The sequence below is a fragment of the Miscanthus floridulus genome, chromosome 10 (genome assembly GCF_019320115.1).
Source record: "Miscanthus floridulus cultivar M001 chromosome 10, ASM1932011v1, whole genome shotgun sequence".
Classification (NCBI taxonomy): domain Eukaryota; kingdom Viridiplantae; phylum Streptophyta; class Magnoliopsida; order Poales; family Poaceae; genus Miscanthus; species Miscanthus floridulus.
The window spans coordinates 113,863,527-113,888,820 of record NC_089589.1 but is presented as its reverse complement, the minus strand read 5'-3'; the positions used below and the strand labels follow the sequence as shown (position 1 = coordinate 113,888,820).

Here is a 25,294-nt window from a genome sequence, read left to right as displayed (position 1 = left end):
TATGCTATTGTTCTAGATATTCTTGATGGCTCAGGTGATGGGCCGACCTAGGAATCCATCTATCATGGAGTCCTTAGCTACTATAGAGTTCGATCCCTTCTATTCATTATATAATGGAGGGCGATGGGGTACAAATTTACGTGATCACGAGGTTTTTCTAGGGTTTCTAGTCCTTCTTTGTTGGCAGCATTCATCCTTCATTAGCTGGTGGCCGAAATGCCCCAAAGGCACCCTGACATCCTCTGTCGCTACCAGGAGCTGACCTTCAGGTGCTGTCTGCTGCTGTTGTGCCTTCCCCAGGTCCGCCTTCTCGTGGCTTCATTCGTACACTAGGTTTCTTCCCCCTTCGGGAATAAAGATTGCAATGTGGGCCCAGATTCCTTGACACTGCTGGTGCATGGGGGTCCTCGTCGCGACGCGTCATGCCACAGGCGTGAGTTTGCACTAGATGTGGCCAACATAACTTCGCTATGGTGGATCGGAGAAAACAGGCCACCTAACACTATGCTGATCTGCCTGCCTGTTAGGCTCCGGATGCCTAACATGGGGGCAGTCGTTGGTTGGGGTTGGCGCCCTGCACTAGGCAAGGTCGACGCGATTGTGTGCAGTGGCGCTGTCTCAACATACACCCCCTAGGTGGAGAACTTCCTTAGTCTAGCCGAGCCCCTTGGGTGAAGGCGTCCGAGATTATCCTCTAATGGTCAGTTCCCTTGATGCCGGGGACTTCTTCAGTTGTGGGCCTTATGCCGGCCAACTGGGAAATCCCTTGACCAGCCAGAGGATGCACATGAGCACGCACATCCGATAGGTGTAGCCCAAGAACCCTTGGCGAATTGGGAGAATGAGTCAGGGGGTTAATCAAAATAGCTTCAACTTCACTGGTAGAGTTGCTCCATTGTGCAGCTGAAGCCCAAAAAGCAGTTTCACTATTGAAGCTAAATTGTGCCAAACAGTAGCAAAGCTTTTACTACATGTTGAGACGTTGATGACAAGAACAGGGAGTAATGATCGCTTTAATTTCACTCAGTCGATGACATGGGTATATCACTCCCGCATGCAAACACAACCACTTTAATTCTCACTCCATTCTAAATTATAAGACGTTTTGGGTTTTTCGGATTCATAGCTTTTGCTATGCATCTAGATATATATTGTGTCTAGAGACATAGTCAAAGTTATAAATCTAGAAATGCCAAAACGTCCTCTAATTTAGGACCGATAAAGTAATTATTAGAGCATCTCCAAGAGTACCTAATATTTTCTTCCCAAAAACATAAAATTTTACAACTCCTAAAAAAGTATTGTAAGAAATAAAGAAGGCTATCTCCAAAAGTTTCTAATAATACACTCCTAAAATATAGAAGACAATTTTACATGAGAAATCCTATACTATTTCTAAATTATCCAAACCACTTTTATATATTCTTTCTCTCTTGTATATTTGCATCAGGAACCCTTTCCTACTCTTTATTATTTCCACGCCCTTCCACCTTTAGGTTGGCCGACAAACACGTGCAGAGAGAGAAGATACGGGTGACTCAGAAGCGCGTAACTTTACGCGGAACAGTGTGACTTTTCCCAAGTTCTAAAAGATTAGGGAGATGGATTAGGAGTTGTTGGAGAGGAGTTTTTTTCTCATCTTGCTAAAAACCAAGGATTAGGAAGGGATTTAGAGAACTCTTAGAGATGCTCTTAGCTGTGAACGGACTATTCCCGCTGTAAATGCCGTATATATATTAGTGCTTGCAGAAATAATGCACAATAATACATGACCCCACCCCACCCCACCCCTCCGCCCACATGACACAATTTGAAGTTACTGGTAGTGGCCGCTGCTAATTAATCACAGTCTAGATGTCGTAGGTCTTGCACCACGCCGGCGACGAGAGAGCGGGCTCGCCGGTCTGCGGAAACGGTGAGGAAAGCGGGCAGTCGTAGATGGTGAAGTACTCCTCCTTGTTCGGCCAGGACTTGTATGCCAGCGTGACGCGGATCCTCACCACCATCTCGAAAAGCCCCTTGTCCCTGTCACTGGAGAACATCTCGGCCACTGTGCTGCTGGCGTTGCGCAGCTGCCCCACACACACCAGCCGGATCACGGTGCTCCCGTGGGGATCCTGCTTGAAAGACGGAAGCTCGTCATCGACTGGGCCTAGCTTCTCACCTGCGTACAGTACACTCACGGCTAGGTTGTCGTAATTGATACTGTAGTAATTGTGAGCGTTCTTGAAAAGGAGGTAGGCGGTGAGGTTGAAGCGGAGATGAGGGGCACCAGGTGTGGCCGCCATGGCATCGGCCTGCTGAAGGTCGAACGCGTGGATGGCCGAGGTGCCAAGGTGGGGCTTCACGTCGATCGGACGGAAGAGCACCCACTGTATGAATAAGACGAGCATCGTCGTCACCCAGAGCTTGGAGAGGTTCTTGGCCACGAAGGCGAAGAACTTCTGTGTGCGGTTCCGCGGCTCCAGATGCGGTGGCGTCGTGACCTCCAAACAGGGCAGGCAGCGAGAGACACAGCAGATTTCGAGGAATAGCTCCCCCAAGGCATGGCAAAAGAAGAAGAACACGCAGGACGTGAGGCACCAGAAGTAAGTTTCTTCCTTGCTAAAATCGTCGCGGAGGTCATCCAGAAGGTGGTAACGGAGGTCGTCGAGGTGGCCGTGCACATAGACTGCTATGCTGTTGCAGGGGCCGCGCTGCGCCTCGTTGTGTCCTGGAGCCAGCAGATGTGATGTGGCTGTCTGCACTTCGTCGTCCCTCTGCATGTCTGCCGGCTCTGGGGCGACGGTGATGCCCTCGGCCGTAGACATGTATGCCTATCTAACTTCGCTTCAGGTATGGTTTGGTTCGGCTTCGTGCAATGATGGACACAAGTGATGCCCTAGCTTGCTCTGTCTTAATTTGTACTACTAGCTCTCCGGCGATCCCAGCTCTGCGTCAAGCTGTGAGCTGAACCCTCCCCAAGGCGATGATGCAATGTGACAGAGACTGTGCATTAACAATGGTATTCCATGTAAGAGAGTGTCAACTTTCTGAATATAATAGCGTAGGAGTTGTTCAACAACTCCGTGGAGTCACAGCTATGTATAGAAATGTTATTTACTCATGTTTAGACAGGGGCGGAGCTACAGAATTATGGAGGCCGGTGCGGCTTGCGGAACAATAATGCAACTTAATAGCACCCTAGCCATATTTTAGCATGAATAGTTTAAAACAAGCAATGTTGATGCACATGAATAATGAAGTAGCGGTAACAGTATATTTGTGCTTACCATTTATCAAAATACTGTAAGGGAATCCCACAACTGTAACAACAAAATGCAATCCTTAACCACGGAATCCTCACTGAAAAAAGAAATAAACCATTCAGTGTAAGCAAACAAATTATATGATGTATCGTCGAAAAAATTGAAAAGAGGTGCATTACCTCTATAGATCAAGGGATCTGTCTACGTAACATTAAGTTGTTTTGGCCCTTCGTAACAACTCAATTTTTTCCGTGCACTTACATTGTCTTCTAGCTATATTTATAGTCTTATTATTATATTTATAATGTTTTCTTCAGTGTAATTTATTGGACAGAGTGATGTAATTTTGAGATAATACAAATATATGTCAATTTTTCAAAAAAAATTACAAATTAAATCTATGAATTGCAGATATCAGAGAATATATGTCAAATTATTCATAAATTGTCCAAAAATTTCAGAATAAATTATAATTTTTTTACAAATTCCAGTGGGACCCACCCTCCCCAACCTTATCCCTTCCCTTCCTTTCCCTTCCCTTCCCTTCCGGCCTTCCCTAAGCCGCACCCGTTGCTGCGCTCGCCCTCCTCGTCGCCGACAGCCGGCCCCGCGTCGGGTCCTCTGGGACCGCCATTGCCCTCCTCATCGCCGGTCGCCAACCCCGCGCCACGCCCGCCATGGCCAGAGACCCGAGCTCTGAGGCCAGCCTCGCACCCCGCCTACTGGCCGTGCCCTCCTGCTAGCCGTGCCGCCTGCCTAAGCCATCCGCGCCCGATCCGACAGCCAAAACACTCGGTTGACAGAAGCTCCCAAAATAACCAGTTATGGCTTAGCAATTCTCTAGATCAAATATACACCCTTTATACATGTCTTTGTAGAAACAGATGACCTTAGAAACCGATTTCTAGGGATAATACGATAAACTTGATTTTCAGCAAGGGGAGCTTTGTTTAGAGGCGGGTCAATTTATAGCCATGTCTATAGTGGCTTCCAAACTGAGCCATCTCTAGAAATGCATATGTAGAGACGGTTGTTGTTTCCGGCTGTCTCTACAAATACCTCTATTTTTAGAGGCGCCTTTATTCACAGTCGTCTCTAGAAATGGATTTGTGCCTTTAATAATAGGAACTACATAGTAAAATTCGAATTTTTCAAACGATCTTGGATGGAGAAATAACTAAAATAAAAGTTATAGATCTAAACAAGTTATGCAACTTTATAGTTTACAATATTTTCATTTGAAATCATATATGCATGGAAAATTAGGTTTGAATTTTGCACATCTGAAATTCCAAATTTTCAAATGACCACACTTGGAGAAACGACCAAAACCAAAGTTGTATATCTCAAAAGGTTATAAAATTTTGTAATTGACAACTTTTTTATTTGAATTCGTTCAGGATCCCAAATACTCATTTGATAATCAAATGAAGGTAAAACGAGGAGGATGAATATACCAATTGGACACAAGTGTGCAATGGGAGAAGTGGTTATGAGACAAACACGCGAGGCTTGAGGTCACGGTTCGATCCTCCCACGGCCGCATAGCGCGCATTTTTCACATGAAAAATCACATGAATTGTGACTTCTGGACAATGATTTGAAATGGTGTGGGTGTCTAGTGGGGTCTTTCGGGATTAAAAAAAACTTGCTATTCTTTGCTTTTGATTTTGTAATTTCTAGATAATGGTTTGTAAAGGCGGTTCAAAATGCAGTTGCCTCAGCAAATCAATTTATAGACACGGCTCTCGTTCCCAGCCACCTCTAGAAATTTGATTTGTTGAGGCGGCTAGGGAACTGCATCTACAAATTGTGATTTTTTAGAGGCGGAGGAGTAGAGGCGGTTGGAACACCCGCCTTTATAGAGGCATCCTAGCCGCCTCTACAAATAAAATTAGTTGTAATGGGATAGACCAAAACACCAGCCGCTCATACAAATCAATTTCTAGGAGTTACTATAAAACACACACCAAACATGCATGCAGCTACTACAAAAAGCATTTGTAGAGAGATGTCTGTTTTTAGCAGCGGCCCAATCTAAAACCATCTTTAAAAATGATTCCAAAACAAGCCATCTCAAGAAATGCATCTGTAAGAGCAGCTGGTATTTTTAGCCCCTCTACACCCTTTTTTTTTTAGATACCTCTAGATCTAGCCGCCTGGATCTAGAGCCGTCTCTAAAATAGGCGCCGAATAGTAAACTTGTATATGAATTTGATTTTTTAAACAACCTCGGATGGAGAAATGACCAAAACAAAAGTTGTTGATCTTAAAAAGTTATACAACATTCTAATGGATAATATTTTAGTTTGAAATCATGTATCCAAGGATAATTATGTTTGAATTTCTCACATTTAAAGTTTGATCTTTTTTCAAATGAACTCGAATGGAGAAACAACCAAAATGAAAGTTGTAGATCTCCAAAAGTTATACAACTTTATAGTTGACAACTTTTTCATTTAAATCATATATCCAAGGAAAATTACATTTGAACTTCTCACATTTGAAATTTAAATTTTTCAAATGATCTCAGATGGAAAAACGATCAAAATCAAGTTATTCAACTTTGTAGTTGATAGTATTTTCATTTGAAATCATCTATCCAAGAAAAATTTCGTTTAAATTTCTCATATTTGAAATTCAAGTTTTTCAAGAGGCCTATGTGTGGTGTGGTTAGGGGAGCTCTCGAAAGTTACACAACTTTGTACTTGACAACTTTTTCATTTAAATTAGTTTAGCATCCCAAATATTCATTTTAAAATTGGATTAAGATTAAGGATGGCAGTCGAGCGGGTTTGAACCCGAAACCCGTGGTTTCAGACCCAGCACGGGCGAGTCTGTTTTTGCCCCTGCGGGTCTCGGGTTTATGTACTTGAATCAGGTCGAGGGCGGGGGTGGGTTTCATAGTCACCCCGCGGGTGCCCACGGCCCCCCGAAACTAAGGCTTAGGCGCAACAGTCCTGGAATAAATTCAGCCCACAAGGGCACAAATTCATGGATTCAAATCCCAACAGCCCAATCCCACCTCCTAACCCTACCCTGTGCCGACACCCGAGTCGGTCTGCTCTACCGCTCCGTGACTCCCCGCGAGACCGCGACCTCGTTCCCCTTGGCGTTCGCGAGTCTCACGACATCGCTCCCCCGCTCAACGAATCTCCCGCTCCGCGCTCGGCCGAACACAGCTAGGTACTCCATGTAGCCCAAGGCAGGGTAGCATGCCGCTTCGCAGCACGTCGCTCTGCCACTCGCTAGTCTCCGCTCTGCATGCAGGTGGTGGCGCGACGCTCAACGAATAGGAGGCAAGGCGGAAGAAGCTGTTTGTAAAGTTCCCGTGTTTCGGGGACCCGACAGGTTCAGGGGCGGGGGCGGATCTTCCCCCGTAACAGGGTTCGGGGCGGGTTTGGGTTTCATTTGTCGGGTCTCAAGTGTGGGTTCGTGGATGCTCCACGTTTCTCGTTGCCATCTTTAATTAAGATAAAATGAGGACCACGAATATCTCATTTGGACACAAGTGACTTACGGGTGGAGTGGTTAGGGGAGATACGTGCAAGATCATGGGTTCGAACCCCAGTGGCCACAAAGTGTCCGCTTTTCGCATGGAAAATCATGTGACTTGTGATGTGTGGCTGATCGGTGGGGTCTTTCCCTAGATTATTTTTTGCTATTTTTTGGGCTAGATTTTTCATTTCTAAAAAAACAGTTTGTTGATGTGGCTCGTTTTTCAACCACCCCTAGAAATACCTAGCTATCCCTAGAAATCAATTTGTAGGGGTGTTGATTTTTTGAGATAGTTTGGTAGGGGCGGCTGGCCCAGCCGCCACCCATACGTATCCTCTCCGTAGTAGTGTGCTGGCCTATCACTACTAATTGTGCTCGAGCTAGCAGTGGGTCGGCTAAACTACCGGATCATATGCCTAGCTAAGATTCGGACAATGATTGGGATCCTATTAATAACCTGGCCATGAAGCCCCCTTTCACTGCTAAGTTGAGCCTGGGGGGCTGGGGGGGCTGCAGCCCCCCTGTGAGCCTTAATTCTCGTTTAAATTACTGTAGCATCAAGCATAAATCATCATTAAATCTTCATTATCAATCAACATGTCCATTACTTAGCCCTCTCCTTGATCCCATCCTGAATCCGCCACTGTCCATGAGCACCAGGCACTCCTCGAAGAGGACTCATGCAAATTGTTCTATCAAGCTATCTCCAGTATTGGGTATGGGATTTGTCATTCTAAGCCCATTGATGGTGGGATTATCATGAAAATATGTGGAGGTCTTCCTTTGGCAATAATTGTAGTAGCAGGGCTTGTGGCTAGTAAACTAAAATCAAACACAGACCAGGAAGTCGTCCATTCACATTTGGTTGATGTGGACAAGGATTTAAGTCAGGTGTTGGTGAATAACCTCACCACAGTTGGAGTGACTCACATACTAAATCACTGCTACCACCATTTGCCGGCTGATCTCAAGACCTGCCTGCTGTACTTGAGCATGTTTCCCAAGGGCTGCATGATCAGTAGAAAAATCCTCATCAGAAGGTGGATAGCTGAAGGGTTCATTGCTGAGAAGCATGGGAACAACGTTGAGGAAGTTGCTGCGGACTGCTTCAATGAACTCATTAGCAGGAACCTGGTCTGTGCAGTCAACAACAGTAGCAATGGCAAAGTGAAGAGCTGCCAGATTCATGACATGGTTCTCGAGTACATCGTCGCCAAGTCCAGTGACGAGAATTTCATCACCATTGTCGGTGGCCACTGGCAGACACCATTTCCGACATACAAGGTGAGGCGACTGTCAGTCCACAAGAGTGACCGGAAAGAGAAGGAAACAGTTGAGAGGATGAAATTGTCGCATGTCCGTTCCTTAACAGCTTTGGGGAGCTTTAGGACACTTCATTCTACTTGGCTCAAATTTCAGATACTGCAGGTGTTGGATCTTGAAGGCTGCAAGGACTTGTCCTTCCATCACCTCAAGAAGATATGCAAAATGCATCAGTTGAAGTACTTAAGCTTGCGCCGGACGGATATTGAGATGATCCCAAAGAAGATAAGCAAACTGGAATATTTGGAGGTACTTGATATAAGGGAGACGGAAGTAAAAAAAATTGCCGGCATTAGTTGAGAGGCTTCAGAGAATGGTACACCTGCTAGCTGGCGACAGGAAGAAGAGAATTGCATTGAAGTTGACTGAAGGAATCACAAAAATGACGGCTCTCCAAACACTATGAGGAGTTCATATCTGTACTGGCTTGGCCCTTAAAGCCTTGGAGAACCTCAGCAACCTGAAAAAGTTCATTGTTTACAGAAAATACCAAATAAGCTTCCGACGAGGAGGAGCAGGGCAAGGAGGCAGAGATCGTGCCTGCTTCTCCCGATCCCGATCCGCAGCAGCAGCATGAAGAGGAAAGGGATGTCATGGCGCATCCTGATTCTGCGAAGCAGCATTCAGCTTCTGAGGAGGTGGAGGCCAAGATCAAGGAGCTATTAAGAGTGGCGCAGGCCCTTCGTGCGAGGATATCTCAACTGCTGGGGCCTGCTGGCCCACATGGCGTTGCGACGCTAGACGGCACTGCTTGATCTTCGTGGAGACGGAGATAAGCTTCCTTGCGGCGTTCTTGACGACATTGAATTCGAACCTCCGTGGAGACCGAGTTAACCGTCCTCACCTGCAGCATTTCATCGACGAGTGCTCCACGAGGGTGCTGGGACTCTATGTCAGCTTTCTCTACACGACCAACCACACCTTGCGTAGATTTATTCATCCCTCACGTCATACACTGCTGCGAAGAGCCGCACAGTTGTTCCGCCGTGTAACTTTAGTAGAGCATCGTTATAGTGACATCGTACATCATTTGCACGACCAGACAGAGCATACCTCCAGGAACATGCATGGTCTTCTCACAAGATCTTACCTTGTGCTTACACACCACCTGGCAAAGGCCGAGGCCGGTGCCCTTCCACTTAACCCTGTACATGGTTCGGTTTGTAACCGGTCCAACCCAGGAACCAGCCCGTGATAAAACCGTTTGTAGAGGCCACGCATGGCGAGGTCCCGGACGGGAAGGTAGTCGCGGCTGATGAGAGTGGTGCCGATGGCAACGCAGCCATGACAGAGAAGGCAACGTCGGAGGCGAAGTGGGCGCACTACATGTGGAACGCCTCGTACCAGCGCGGGTTCACGGTGTCGCCGCCTCGCCCGTGATGACCGAGGTCGACCGTCGCATACAGCGGTACAGCCGCGGGGAGCCCTGGCCGAGGCCGAGCGAGTCATCGAACCTCTGTATGAACTGCACGCGCGACACGAATCAGACAAATTTCAAATATTGAATCCGAGCCCCCCACGCCACCGCGGCCGTGCGCTCGCCGTCCATGGCCATGGCCGTCGTCCCGGCTTCCTGATTCGTCTTGTACCCGTGCGCCTCCGGGCCCCTCCTTCCGATTCCTTCACCGCCCGCGCCATGCCGCCGCTGCGCGGGTCCAAGCGCCGCCGGAAGGCGGCCGCGGTCGCAATGGCGGCTGCCGCCGCGGGTGACCCGCCCGGCGATTGGTACGGGACGCCTCCTGCATGCCGATGTCAGGTGCGTGTCCCTCCCCTGTCCGCCTCTGGCTGGCTGCCCGTGGCGCTGGCTGGGCATCTGGTGCCGTCGTTTGCGAGTACTGCTCGAATTGATAGATCGGAATGAGTTTAACCGCGGAAACCACGAAACACGATGGTTCCTAACCGCTGGATAGAATCTTTCACGGGTTGGGCTGGGTTTTAACCAAGAACCGGTTAAACCGGACCATGGTGACTTCCGCTTGTCGGCATCGATCGCCCGGCAAAGAAGATCCTCAGGTGGCTCTCACAACCACAGCAGGGGACGATGGACAGGAGCCAGCTGAGAGTCATGTCTATCGTTGGTCCTATGGGGATAGGCAAGACAACTCTTGCTGTGGATCTCTGCAATCGAATCAGGCATCATGAAACTAGTGGAGGACACTACTATTTCCAATGCAACGTTATGGCTCAAGCATCTGGTGGGGCTGATAGGAACATTCTTCTTCTTCAAGATATCCTCTCCCAAGTCTCAGAACCAGCAGCAGCAACAGCATTGTCATCAGACCCGTCGTCAGAAGCCAAGACAATGGAGGTCCTAGTCCGCCTCGTTTCAGAGTGCTTGCGAGATAAGAGGTACCAATAACGACCAACTTAATTACTAGCTTTGGCATGATTATATATCTTTAATCTGCAAATATATTTGCTAATTTCTTTCTCATAATGCTTCCGGCTGGCCAGGTATTTTGTCATGGCCCCGTTCGGCTTACCCCATATTCGGCTTGTTCGGCTTGTTTTTTCAGCCGGAACAATATTTTTCTCTCACAACAATTCAGCCGGAACAGTGTTTTTCAGCCAGTTTCATCCAAGATTCAGCATGCCGAACAGGGCCGGGAAGCATCGGACTGGTGGAAAATCGAACCCGCATTCCCTAGGAATAATCTTGATAGGCGAATATTGGTTACAACACACAGTACAGTTACAGCATGGTGGGCATGTTGCTCCGATTCTTATGATGGCCTTGTGCATGAGATGAAACCTCAAAGTGAAGTGGATTCAGAAAGTCTGTTGTTGAAGATACCAGGTCTCCCACAGGGATTAGGCCGTGTGGCGACTAAGGGATCTCCGCCCGGTGCCTTGGGGTGCGTGATCTGGTTTGGACACAGAGTAACTGTAGACTTAGAGTTTCATAAATGCTCTCATCTTTTACACTGCTGCCCTTCTCTTTTTATAGGGTGTCCCTTTGCCATTTATACTCATTACATTTTTGCTCCCCAACTGCTCCGAAATATTCTCAAGATATTCCAGCCCAAGTTCTAACCCTCAAGGTCCTTCTAGGCATTGCTCATCGGCCCTCTTTGCGCTACCTGGGCCTTGACATTGAGCCCAACACCAGCCCATCTTGTGTTCCGGGACCAGGATCACCTCGAGGTCTCTGTTCGATGCCTCCGCTTCAGGGCCTTCGCCTTCGGGCCTTCGTCCTGATGCCTCCGCTTGTCCTCGGTGGCCGCCTCCTCTACACGGTGCAATACCTCCGCTGCCCGTCGGAGGCTCTGCTGAGCCTGGCGGAGGCTCCCTCGGTGGTGGCGCCTGTTCCGACCATGCGGGCCTTCGCTTTCGCCCGGGTGCCTTCGCTCCGGCCCCTTCTCCGCGCGGAGGCTTCCCTTGCTTCCCTTGCGAATCTCCTGGACAACATAATGCAACCATCATGATGTTAGTTCCTCAGCCTCCGGCAGCCCGAGTGCCAATGTCCCAACATCTGCTCCAAGCAAAAGCAGTTGGTTCAATGGATGGTTGCCTGCCGAATATTTTGAAGGTACATTGTGATGAAATATTGAGGAGATGTGATGGTGTACCATTGTTTATAATTGGCATGGCAGACTGGCTGAAGGGACAACGATTGCAGAAGCAGTACCCACGACAACCAGAGGGTGAGGACGAGGAACAAGTCCCCCGGCTGCCAACGTCCTCTGCTTTTAATGACTTCCTTGATGATGACTCAAGGTTACTATTATTGTACATGAGCATGTTTCCTTATGGGTACAAGTTTGAAAAGGATCGTCTCATGTTGAAATGGTTGCATGAAGGCCTTACTCATACGAATCCATTTTATTACTCGGCATTCTAGTGATGCTATGTCAGAAGCAGAGACGTTCTTCTCCCAGCTAGTGGATAGGAATGTCATCAGCTGTGTAGCATCGAACTGCAAACACAAGCAAGATGAACCTGAGGCTTGCCATTGGCAAGTCAATCATTTTATGCAGCAATTCCTTGCCTCCAAATCTGCGGAGATAGGTTTCGTTTTCACCACCACTACACTCAACTTATTGGCAGCATCAGCAGCAGCAACAACAGAGATCATCAGCATCATTTTTCTAAGATATATTAATCATATTAAATCATATCTTTTTTACGGTATTAAATGAAGATAATTTTATATGAAAATTATAGATCTCGGCGAGATTTACAACTTTCTAGTTTTGAGTTTTTCCATTTGAAGTTGTTAAAATACTTAAAAAATAATGGCATATTTAGATCTAAGGGTATTTTTGACTTTTCATACCTGCAGTTTGATACCATTAGAGCCCAATCTGACAGTAGTAGCATAGAGGGCAAAAAAAAAGTTAGAGCAGTGGCGCTAAAATCCGCTGAACTTTTTCAGAGAATTACGATCTGTTTTTAATGGCTCACACGGAATTCCCTCCACATCCGTACCAATGCCATACACCGCCCCCACTCTATCTCCGCCCAAACGCACGGCCCCTCACATCCAGAAGCCGACGCTCGGTCTTCTTCCTGGCGGCGGTGCCCCCTCTCATGCGACTCTTCTCCCGTCGCTCTCTCCCTCGGCGAGACGACGACTCCTTCTGCCGGCGCCCCTGCTCCTCTCCACCGCGACGCCCCTCTCCTTTCCCTGCTGCGCTCGGAGGGGCATGACGCCGGCGCCCTAGCCGGTACTGCTGGTCACGTGCTGCCGCTGCCAGCCCTGGCCAGGTGGGCGAGCTGGCTGCCACTACCATGGCCTGGCCGGGCAGCCCCTGCTCGCGCCCGGGCTGGGTTGGGCCTGGACATGGTCCCGATCTGTGTCGTCTCTGTCCGATCTGGGCCGTGCTGTGCTTCTCCCCCCCTCAATGGTGAGCTCCGGCGCCGTTTTCTCCTTATGAATGTGTATGGCAATTCTATGAGATGTACCGTAATTTGTGGATCTAAGGATAGGGTTAGTTCTCAGGTTGGTGCTCGTGTTGTGAATGTATTGGCTTCCTTGTTGGAAATTTATGGACGCACGTAGGTAGCTTCCTGCTAGCCTGACTTATCTGGTGTCCGGCCTGCATGTGTTAATTCTTATTCATCAAATTGTACAAGTGACATTAGAAGTGATTAATTCTGATAATGAACCATCTAAATAAAAGGAATAGACGGGAGCTTATAATCAAAGTTGTGTATGTATTTTCCTGTGGTGCTCAATTAGTGTAATGTCTCTATGCTTTTATGTATGGCTCTGTGATAATGTAATAACGAGTTCACGTAAACAATGACTACTGATGCAAGTTCTTTTATTTTGCTAGGCAAGTTATGTGTAGCTACGGTTCGTAATTAAGTGTGCCTTCACTCTAAACATGTATTTGGCCGACGATAATGATGGGGCTGATGCTTTTATTGCGCTGGCCAGAGAGAAGCCCAGGGAGATGGCTCATGATGTTTTGACAGGTATTGAACCGAAGAAGGAGAAGCATTATGTCCGAAACCTGAGTTGTCGTGGCAAGAAGCTTGACAGCAACCAGCAAGCAATGCCTCCTCTAACCAAGACTAAGAAGAGAGGTAAATAGTTTTGGCATGATTTCCTGTTTAATTGCTGCACAAAGAGCATTCTTCTTCTTTTTTAATACAGTCTGGGATGGTAGCCGGAGTCGATTCACATGGTGGATCTCATGCCACACGCTGCTTCTCCGTGAGCAGATGCAATAGTTTGTGCTTAATTTTCTTCAATGGTTCTTAATTCGCAGAGCCCAAGAAGACAGTCGAGTCGGAGTAGTGGCGGTGCTGCCTCAGCTTCTCATGCTGCTGTTCCTGGATTGGAGAGGTGAGGCCTGCTGAAACTAAGCTCAGCTTCAAATGAAATGTTTTCCTTTCTATGAATGTTGTGCGATAATCAATCTGTGTGGTGGAAACCGAAATTCATTCCAAATCCATTTGTGATGGTTGAAATACATTGCAATCACTCTGCATTCCTACAATTTTTGGGGGCAGTGGTCACCTGGGAACTTGTAAGTATGTTTGATCTGCTTATCCTGCTACTGAAAGAAACATGCTTATTGTGTGAACTCTATATGTACTGTGTGCCATTTTAATATTTTTATAGGTGATCTTAACTTTTAGCACTTCTATTCAGTACAGTTACAATGCCTCATGCATTTGGGTTTTAATTCATAAGTCTAATTTGGAGCAATAATAGGTTTGGAGCTCAGGTGTACTCCCTGGAATGGTTGATTGTGTACTAGTGCTAGCAGTACTGCGTAGTAGTCTAATACTAATATTTCAGAACACTTGTTTTCGGTTAAGGCCTTTGGAGTTTCTACAAGCTACATTTTGGCAAGCACCATTAAAAGAAATTAGCACCTGCGTTCTACAATTCAAAGACAACAACTGCATTCAATGTTATCTGCTGGGCTGTGTTACACAGTGTAGAATTTTTTTCCCCTTGTATTTATTTATCTGGTTGCATTCTACAATTCAAAGACAACACCTGCAAGTGGGCATTATGGATTCATTTATCGTATCCTCTGCTTAGTATTTTCAGTGTCCCGAGCTTTGGCGTGCTCAGCTCAGCCCACATTCGCACGCAAAGTATTTTCAGTGGCCCTAGCTTTGGTGTTGGCGCCTCTGTTGAATAGCAAACACATTTAAAATAAAATAACTAGAAACAAAAATCCTAAACCTGTATATGTATTGGTTTTTATGTATGTACTGAACTACCAATTTATGGTTAATCAAGTCTTAGTAATACATTCATTTGTATTTGGTTTTTATTTGCAGGTTTTGATATTCTGGACCTGGAGAATGGACAATTCGAGCTGCTTCCATTCATGCTTTGGCCAGCAATTGCTATTGGAAGGTAATTTGCAACTTTCACATTTTCAATATGCATTTTATCCTGAAGTGGAGCAGCAGGTTTTATTCTATTAAGTGGAGCAGCAGGTTTTATCAACATGTGAATTACAATGTCATTATACTTAATAACTGATGTATATGTCAAATGTCTGATTTTTTTTCAGGGGAAAGCTAGAGCTTAAGTGGAGCTCAAGAGTGATGTGATGGTCAATATGAAGCCAACTTTGCTTCTGTGGTAGATAGGGACTTTAGATTTTGATGTTTAGAAATAAATGTGTTGAATAACTTATTATGGGATGGTTTGAACAATGTGTGCGGCTAAGCCGAGTTTGATATGTGATGGTTTCACTCCAAATGTGTACAAACATATCATATTTTGGTTTAATGGATTTATCCAAATGTTTTATTGCCCATTTATTGGTGTTCTAAAATTAAGCGCATGCCCTTATTGTTTGATGCTAGTAAACAAGACGTTGCAACAGAAACAATCGGCAAATCATCTTGCGTAGCAATATATACAATAGCAACACAAAAATGGTGTGGCGGTACAACCTATGGTAATTAAACATTTAGTGTTGCAATATAGGGCTTCGCCTATAGCAACCAAGCATTGATTGTGGCAATAGAAGGCTCCACCTGTAACAACCAAAATGTTTAGTGTGGCAATAGAGATACCACCTCTAGCAACAAAATATTTGTCGTGACAATAGAGGGTTTGAACTATTACAACCACAAAGATAGTGTGGCAATAGAGAGACCACCTATAACAACCAAATATTTATCGTGGCAATAGAGGGTTCCACCTATATCAACCACAGAGACAGTGTGGCAATAGAGGGTCAATCTATTGCAATGCTATTCATGCGTGGCAATAAGATCTATTGCAACACCCATTGTCGTTGCTAGTGCACCTATTGTGACTCTTTGGGTATGTGGCAACAGGTATCTCTGGCAACGCCGGGTGTGCCTATTGCAACACCCACGTTGGTTGCTTATACTATAGCTTGCAACAGTATATGGTGTTGCAATAGCACTCCATTGTGTTGCAATAGGGGAAAACCTATTGCAACACCAAAATGAGTCGTGGTGCAAACTTTAGACCACGGTTACTATGGCAATGTCTGCCAACGAAATTTTTATGTTGGAATTTTGTCTATTGCAACCAATTTTGGTATATTACAACACTTTTAGGCCATTGCATCAGGGGTAAAACCTTGTAGTGACCACATTGTCAAATCATGGACTAATTAGGCTTAATAGATTAGTCTCGCAAATTAGTCTCAATCTGTGCAATTAGTTTTGTAATTATTCTATGTTTAATACTCCAAATTAGTGTCCCAACATCCGATGTGATAGGGACTAAACTTTAGAAGGCGGAACCAAACACCCCTTAAATCACCATCGCTTTTTCTTCTTTGCCACTGGCAGTTGGGTCATTGTGCATGACTTAAATCTCGTTCATTTCTTCAGTGAAACTCCATTTATCCGGGTTCTTGAGTTGTCGAACCCAAATTGTCTTAAATTTCACTAGGTATCGAATGGGTCTCTAGCTGAGTCGGTTTGGTGGTTCGAGTACCACTCCTCAAGTCCTGGTTTAGATTTCCCTTTGAGAGCGAATTTTAAGTTGGGGTTAAAAAAGAAATCTTCTCATTTGTCCCACGCAGGTCCGACCTATATATATGGCGACAGACCTAGAATTTGAACCTAGGGTATGCCTAGCAAAAATATCTTGCAATCAATATGGTGTATAATCTAGGATATAATCTAAAGTAGTGGATACCAAGCGCAATCGAGCACTAGCCGAGAGGAGAGAGTCTGGGGAGTGAAATACTTAAGAATGTTAGACTATTAATTTGGACTTTCTAAATCTAACTAGTAATAATAATTTTAGCTAAAATCTAGGGTAGGCCTTGGACTACCTAAAACAAGGTTGGGTCCGCCCCTCACCTTAGGTCGTGGTCGTTCTTACATGAGCTACATTGTCATTGTGTATGCGTGGAGTAGAGGTCGAAGAGGGGGAAGGGTTCTCGACCTGAGAAATAGATCTTCTTAGCGAAATGGCCGGGGGCTGTCTTACCCCAGCATATCGATTTTTTTTAAAGTTTGACTAGGATTATAGAAAAAGCGCCATCGTAAGAAGATTTTTTTCTTAGTGAAATGCTTGGGTCTATCTTATTGGTTGTTTCATGTTCAGGGGTATTAGTTGTTATTGTCATCATATTCGATTGCATGTTTTTACTGAATTTTCAGGCTATCTGATATCATATTGCCTGATGGGATGAAAAGATGCGGGCAAACGGTCGAAGCATTGGAAGCTTAGCTTGATTCAGCTTGTGGAGTGTGGCAGAACTGCCTGAAATAACACACTTACGGAGGCACTCATCTTCCGCTAGACACTAAGCACCCCGAGAGTGAGCTACATCGGGCAGTTCCATCGAGCACACCCCGAGGGAGAACTTGAATCGTCCACATTTTGATTACAGGATCCAATAATGAGAATGAGTTTACAATACTTAGTCCATTTCATACAACAAGAGTTCTTGAAAACAAATTATTACAATACCAGAGTTTAGAGTGTGGAAATTAAACAACAGGAATAAAATAAACATCTAGCAGTAAGATACAAAGATCCGTCTGTGCCCACCAGAAGAATCCTCCACTCAAAAGCCATCCTTAAGCTGCACCTACATCAGGGGTAAATAAACCCTGAATACACAATGTACTCTCAAGACTTACCCGACTAGTGGGAATAGTTTCTCGACTCCAACGGATATGATAGGCTTTATGGTTGCTGGTTTTCTTTAGCGGAAAGCATTACTACAAGTGAATCCTTATGGGTACATTTTATTAGCAGACATATTTAATTCATTAGCTAACCATTCTAGATAAGCACTTGTTCTACTTTCAAGCATGAGTTGAGCAATCAGATATAATCCTCACATTTCACCTTCTAGTTCTTACTACGATACTAGATCGTAGTCATGCCGTACCGCATCACGTGGCAGTTCATGAACCAATGTATCCCAGCTGGGTACCATGAAACACATGCCCCGCTTGTACTCCAGGCACAAGCAAGACCAACCCACTACCCTCCTGTCACGGGGTCTTGGTCCCCGTCCAAACTTGGACTCCAAGCCCCCGCTCCTGAGTCCCTCCTGAGTCCCGGACTCAGTGCGGTGCCTAGACCTCCACCATCCCTGCCTCCAATCAGTCGGTCCGAAAAGAGCCAGAACCCATGACAAGAGAGCAATGAGCCTTCCCACGCCCATACACAAGTATGTGTTCAGGATAATAAATTTGTGACCTGATTACCCCCATTGCAACGAACGGTCCTTAACCGACGCAGACAGGGAAAGTCGTGTAACCAAGCTATGCCCCGTTGACTGTAGGACACAACCTCTTACACCCACCATTCCCCATACCATATCCCTGCCCGGTCTCCATTTTTCCTTTTACCATTTTATCATGAGAGCAATAGTGATAATAACCACCTATTGTGAGTAACGATAGGTTACTCATGCTACCGCAAACCTAAGCATAGCAGCTACATGACCTATGCTAGTAGGACTCATAGGTACGAACATCTAAGCATGTAGTTTTCAATATAACTTCTGAAACGTAAATGCACACACATACATATACAGTGATTATTCAAAAATAAGGGTTATGCACCGGGGCTTGCCTGGGGCAGGCGGTGTGTCAGCAAAGTCAGTCACTAGTGGCTCAAGGGCTCCCTCTGGTACGAGGATCTCCTCCTCATACTCCTCGATCACCTCCTCGTACTCCTGCTCGCCCGCGGCCATGAACTTTATCAACTCGTTCTCTACATGTATGAAATGATGATGCAATGCTTAAATTACGACAACAACAACTCTTAAAATAAGGATACATCTACTAACCTACTAAGCTAACTCTAATGGCTAACCTACTAACATACCCATCATTACCACTTAACAAGTATAAAACCTATCAAGCATTTCTTAGCTTCTAAAATGTCTTCTCATTTTTATTAATGATTTAATACACACTTAAACAAGGGTAATTAGCTATCTTATTTCCCATTCTATGCTAGGGCTACAAAAATTACAGTGAGCATATAATAATACAATGAACCTACTATAAAAGTTTCATGGCCATAGCTATTACCAATTTGCCACAAAAATTCCTACAATTATTACCCTAATAATAGTAAGCATTTCCAAATGATTTAATAGTCCTTAGCAACAACACAGACATGTACAAACTCACCATACTATTAGATGGACAACATTTTTAAGAACTCAACAAAATTTATTTCATAATTTTTGGGCACCTATGTGAATTGATATTAATTATCAAAGTTCGGCTCAGAAAATAAAATATAAAGCTATTCCTAATTTCTCATAAAGAGGGAAAGTGAATTCACTAGCGGGACCCACCACACGCGGCCCACATGACTTGGCCCACGCATGCGAGGCGCCCCACATGGGGGAGCCCACATGCGCGTTGGCCCACTTGCAGAAAAGCCCTTGGCTTTTGGACAAAACAACCCGCAGTCCATTTTACTATTCCTAGAGACAGCATTATGCACAAATGCCCTCTCCAGTTCTCTCCTTCACATCGTTGAGGTCCCCGACGCCTTTATGTCCGCCGGCGCAGCGACCACGAACACTGGCTGGCCACACCAGCCGCCTAGAGCTCGCACCAGCCCAGCTAGCAGGCTGACCCCCATTGTTAGTATTTTTAACGCACACAGATAAATCTGTAAGCGCACGGATACCGTTGTAGCTTTCACCCAGAGTATTCTAAGTATCGTATCCATAGGGAAACATGTGAGTGATAACTAAGTCTATGCTTAACCCCTGAGAAGCATCAAGGATGAAGATGATAGGGACATAGAGAAGATCACTAAGGTCTTCTAGTTCTAACCCTCGCAAGCTATGTCAAGTATTGTTCGACTTGAGACATTACTTAAGAAAAGACACCAGCAGAGGATGCTTTCCATAGCAACCAGGTCCTACTTGGCCTACAAATAGGAGGTGGACTATAGAAGATTCAACAAGGCTATAAAGTCACCCTCATGAGCTACCACCGATTCGGAAGGTAGGGTGCATCTACGAGTTACCCGAGCCTAAGCACCACACTTACACTACAAATAATACTTTAACCTAAGGCTAATAGATTAAAGCACTCAAAAGAGACTCGCAAACCTGAAGAACAATATAAACAATGTTACTTACTTAAATTAGAAGTTAATCACTAGAGGAATCTCAAAAGCAAGCCCCAAAGGAACTTGATCCCGTAGGTACAAGCCGTAGAGGAGACGCCGATTGGCCGGCACTTCCTCCAAACTCTTCCCTCACACTCTATCTCACTATATCTAAATAATACTAGTCCTAATCTCTGTAGGACTACATGACTAATATTCTCTTGATGCTATCTCTGAGAGGTAGATCCTTTCATGGGACCCCTCTCAATTGATCCTAATTGGAGAATATGAATTAGGGTTTCTAGATTGATCTGAAGGAGGGGGCAGGGCCTGGTTATATAGGCTGGTGGGATGAACCAGAGCCCTCAGATCAAACCAACCTTGATCAATGGCTTAGATTCATCCTCAAAGGCGGTGGGAGAGTCCATGTCGAAGGGGAGAGCGATCGAGCTCTATGGCAGGTCGGCCGACCTAGGGCTTGGGTCGGTCGACCCACTTTCGTGGCCTTTTGGCCGAGGCTTTGGCGTGGTGTCTTTTGGACCCTTCTAGATCCTTCCTACGTCAGTGCCGTGGTGGAATTCCATAATTTCCTTTGATGATTAGGTCCTTCTTGCCGATTTTCTAGATAAATCCTGCTGGAAACACAGATTCACCAAAACTCGTAGAATCTGTCAGTTTAAACCCCTATTTCTATGTTTGGTGATGGAATTAAGTATATATGCAGGTTATGTTGACGGTTTATATTTGACATTAGTGACCGTCAACAAGTTCCCCCAAGCTTAACTTTTCCAGTCCCTAAGCAAAGCTAAACTCAGTAATGGATCAGGAGTTGCTACTATGCTTTCATGCCTCAAAAGACAGGTGTTCAATCAAAAATTATCCTATGGATTACAATAAACTGATCTAACTTTCAAACTTACCCATATTACCTTCAACTATGGGGCTTGTCAGCCTTCACTTGGGTCTTGAGCAATTGATAGATAGAACGGTCAAGTCAAGCACTATGTCTTAAGTTCTTCGTTCCACTATTATTCTGGAGTTTCTATAAGTTTTTTAAAATAAAACTCAAAGATTCTATTGCATGACACTCTCAAGTCTCTCAATATATGTGGTATTTGTGGATCCTCACCAAGGCAATAAAGATGTTATGCCTTTTTCTCTTCCTACCACTAAGGTTTATGTGGAGTTCATAGGTAGGGAGAAAGCTAGGGCATACTTGCAATGCATATATTGTAAAGTCAAACCTCGGATCTAAAGAGAGTTGAGTCATACAATCAAATCAAGATGTGCATGTGTGTGGATGTATAGTGGATATATATGATGGCTAACCTAATTCTACTATGCTCCTTGAAAACATATCTCTCTTTTGAAACTTGAAAATAATTTTGCAAGAGAACCGGGGCTATCTTCTTCATCTCTCTCTTTTTTCAGGCGGGCATCTAAGTACCCATTGTTTTAGATATTTTGGACACTTGTCCTTTTTTTAAACAATAACTTTTGCATAGCCCCATGTCTCTTTTCTGCAATAAAACTTTGAGAGATAGTAACAAGAACTTGGAGCATTTATTTAGTGGATGAAAGACCTAACAAACATGTTTTTGGGTTCACCCCCAGTGTAGGAGTAGAACATTTTTTGGTGGATCTAGATGGAAGGCATGTTCTTGCGCCTACCCCCAGTATAGGAGTAGTGCATATGTGGGTGGTGTGTATGTGATCTTGATTTTAATAGTATGATAAACCTCTCATAAGGGTCAACAAAGTTTGACAAAACTCAGTGCAAAAGCAAGCAGCATATATGTGGAAGTTTTTCTAGTCTAAATAACATGTATGACTCTGGTGGGAATTCAAGCTTTGTCATATAAGGAACTCATCATGTAGAATTTTTATGTTTTCAAAAATAAATTTCTAGAACTCTAGTGTCACTTGGACCAAGATAAATAGCAGCTCAGACCTTCTCATATCATATCCGTCAATTACCTAGACTTAGATCAAGCATTCGCTACCCACAAGTTTTAGGTTCAGAGTAAATCTTTATATCAAATCGGACATATCCAAAACTCAAGAAAATTCAAGGCTAAAAACTAGGTACTTGAAAGGAATTACGACAGAGCAACTATTCATCATTTCCATTGCAAGAGATTTTTCTGAGACCTCTTTATTTTATTCAACTCTTAGAAACAGAAAACTAGACACATACCTTTTATTTTGTTTTCATGATTTAAAATCACACCTTACTATTATATAAGATATTTTTATTTTGTTTTAGTTTGTTATGCATCTTTTTATTTCTTTTACAAATATGAAACAAACTTAAAATAGTAACACTGAAAAGGGAAAGAAATACTTAGCTAGATACATGGAGGATGCTCCTCCCCCAAGCCAGATGTTGTCGTGATCCACCAAGGGCTCGAGGCCGCACCACCGTTGTTCGCCTCCCGTTCACCGAAGCCGTGCGCCGCTCCGCCTGCCAATTCGGTTGCTGCATGCGTGCATGGCCAGGGTGCCGTGGGCCGCCGCTGACCATGCCGCCGGCGCCCGCGTACATGGCCGGGTCCGCCGCTGCCCCCGCGCGCTGCCCTATGACAACACCGCCGCCGGCGAGCTGCTCCTTAGGCCAGCGGATGGTCTTCCCCATCCGTGCTCTCTTTTGATGATGAAGAGAGGGACCCCAGGGTAAGTTATGAGTAATTCCAGGGTTCTTATTGCAAATTACGTGACCCATATGAACAGTAGCGTGCTAAATAAGGAGAAGCGCTGGGTCATTTTTGCATAATCGCCTGGCTGGTTTGGGGGCATGCCGCGCGTTGGGCGGGCTTGCCGCTGACTGCGCCGCTAGCCACGCCTGGTCGGTGGGCCACGCCGCGCTGCTGGGCCACTCGCATAGGTTTGCTAGCCCGTCTATGGTCGCCGTGCCTGGGACACGTGCGTCCGCGCCTAGGCCTCCGGCCGGCCTGCTCTTGCGCTGCTGGGCCGCGCGCGTGCTGTGCGCCTGCGGGCCGAACCAGCTCGTCCGCCGTGGGCCTCGCTGGGCCACGTCCACTGCTGGGCCGTTTGGTGGCCGCTGGCCCCTTTTGTTTTCTAAGGCGATTACTAAAATTAGTTTCGGGAATAAATTTATAAAATCAATATAAATTTGTGTAGTTGTCCAAAAATTATGAAACGAATTTTGCTAGTCTCCTAAAATCATGATCTACCTGCTAGTATACTTTGTTCACATAGTTTGATAATAGTCTTGGAAGGTATATAATTAATTTAAGATACTTAATATTGTAAAAATATAAACTTGTAGGAATTGTTGTGATAAATTGGTAATATTGTTGAATCTGAAATTTGTACAGTAGGCTCCTAGAAATATTAGGTACTCACTGTAATTTTTGTAGCTCCAGAATAATTAGTTTGCTAAATAGATAATGATGCCCTATTTCGAATAAAGATTAAATGGATAGAATGGGATAAAGAAACAACTCGGGTTTATATAACTAAAATAATTTTTGGGAAATAACGTCTTATTTGACAACATGGATACATAGCTTAGTACGTTAGTCATTAGAACTAGCTCGTTAACTTGAAAGGCGTAAATCGTATTTTACGAGTCATGGTTTTAGTTGGTTATTTACATCAATGCATACCATATAGGTATGATGATGGATCAATGGATCAATTAAAGGATGATTGGAGATCCGAAGATGGTGTAATGATATTCTCTCTAGGAGATGATGCAATGGGCTTTCTATTTAAATGATGGTGGATGATCTAAAGATGCAGATACTAACTTTTTAATATATATCTTACCCAGGCAAGCCCGGTTGCATAACCCCTACTTTTCTGCAGTTTAAATTATATTTGTGCATTAAGTTTTAAGGACTTGAATGAAACCCACTTGCATATATATATCTTTATCCTATGAGTCTTACTAGTATGATAGGATCAGGTAGATTGCTATGCTATAGGACTCCGATAGAAGTCGAGTGATGGCTGTCACTCGCGAGAGATAGGAAATATATTATTGGATTATTATCACTTGGAATATATAAAAATAGTGGAAAGGAAAATGGTGACTGAACATGGATATGGTTTGGGTACTGGTGGGTGTAAGAGGTTGTGTCACCGTGGACGCGGGGCATAGCTTGGTTACACTGCTTTCCCTGTCTGTGTCGGTTAAGGACCGGACATTGCATAAGACTCGAGGCAAGTCACAGACTTATTATCCTTGGCACATACTTGGGTATGGGCACTTGGAAGACTTGTTGCTCTCTTGTCGTGGATCCGGCTCTTTCTGGACCGACTGTCTTGGTGGTTTTTGGGTTAGGAGGTCCTTGCACCGCATTGAGTCCGGGACTCAGGGGCGGGGGCTTGGAGTCCTAGTTTGGATGGGGACCTAGACACCTAGGATAGGAGGGTGATGGGTTGGTCCTGCTTGTGCCTTGGGTACAAACGGGGCATGTGTTTTCGGGGTACCTAGCTGGGGGCATTGATTCGTGAATTATCGGGCGATCTGATACGGTTTGTTTCGTGCCTAGCACCATAGTAAGAACGGAAAGATGAAAGATGAAAAAAGAAAATCTGATTGCTTACCACCTGCTTGAAAGTAGCACAGGTGCTTACATAGAATGGTTAGTTAATGAACCAATGCGGCTGTTAATAAAAATCGAATATAAGGACGCACACTTAGTAATGCTTCCTGCAGATGCAATAAACCCACCAGCCAGATAGCCTTGCATATCATTAGAGTCTTTTCTTTCCTCCTGTCGAGAAAGTCTTGCTATGTATAATTGAATACTCAGGGTTTTATTTCCCCTGTTGCAGGTGACAGGTGGAGGCTAGAGCTGACCTTTGTGTGTGGATTCCTCCTAGTGGGCTCAGAGAGGATTTCCTTTACGCTGTGATCGTAGTTTCTATTTATAACTCCCACTAAATATTTTGATAAATGAAAGTCTCACAATCTGTTGTCATAATTTATCAATGCTTCATCATGTCATGAATAGATATTTATTTCCGCTGTAATCTTGATCATATGTTTATATTCCGCTGTTAAATTAAATTATTCATAACTCTGATAACATGCTCATTTTCCGCTATTATAATTAGTAAATGTTATACTCTGATGTTGTATTAAAATTGATGTAAGAAATGGTTAAGAATGTTGTAAGCTTTATTCTCTTATTTGTGATCCTGATGGAAAAATGTGGATTTTCGGGTTCTCCCTCGGGGTGTG

General features: G+C 44.7%; 1 long non-coding RNA gene and 2 pseudogenes across 2 annotated transcripts; 2 read left to right on the top strand and 1 right to left on the bottom strand.

The window, feature by feature from the left end:
* Positions 1 to 7,628: 7,628 nt before the first annotated feature.
* On the bottom strand, positions 7,629 to 8,213 carry LOC136489333 (uncharacterized; annotated as a pseudogene).
* A 1,897-nt stretch (positions 8,214 to 10,110) lies between these two features.
* On the top strand, positions 10,111 to 12,208 carry LOC136489332 (disease resistance protein RGA5-like; annotated as a pseudogene).
* Positions 12,209 to 12,519: 311 nt separating this feature from the next.
* On the top strand, positions 12,520 to 14,686 carry LOC136485385 (uncharacterized). Of its 2 annotated transcripts, none has more exons than XR_010766437.1 (3): positions 12,520 to 12,916; positions 13,349 to 13,601; positions 13,787 to 14,686. It is a non-coding gene; the product is annotated as an uncharacterized lncRNA (long non-coding RNA). The 2 variants fall into 2 exon arrangements; XR_010766436.1 differs by having other exon boundaries at positions 13,453 to 13,601; positions 13,787 to 14,685.
* Positions 14,687 to 25,294: the final 10,608 nt, after the last annotated feature.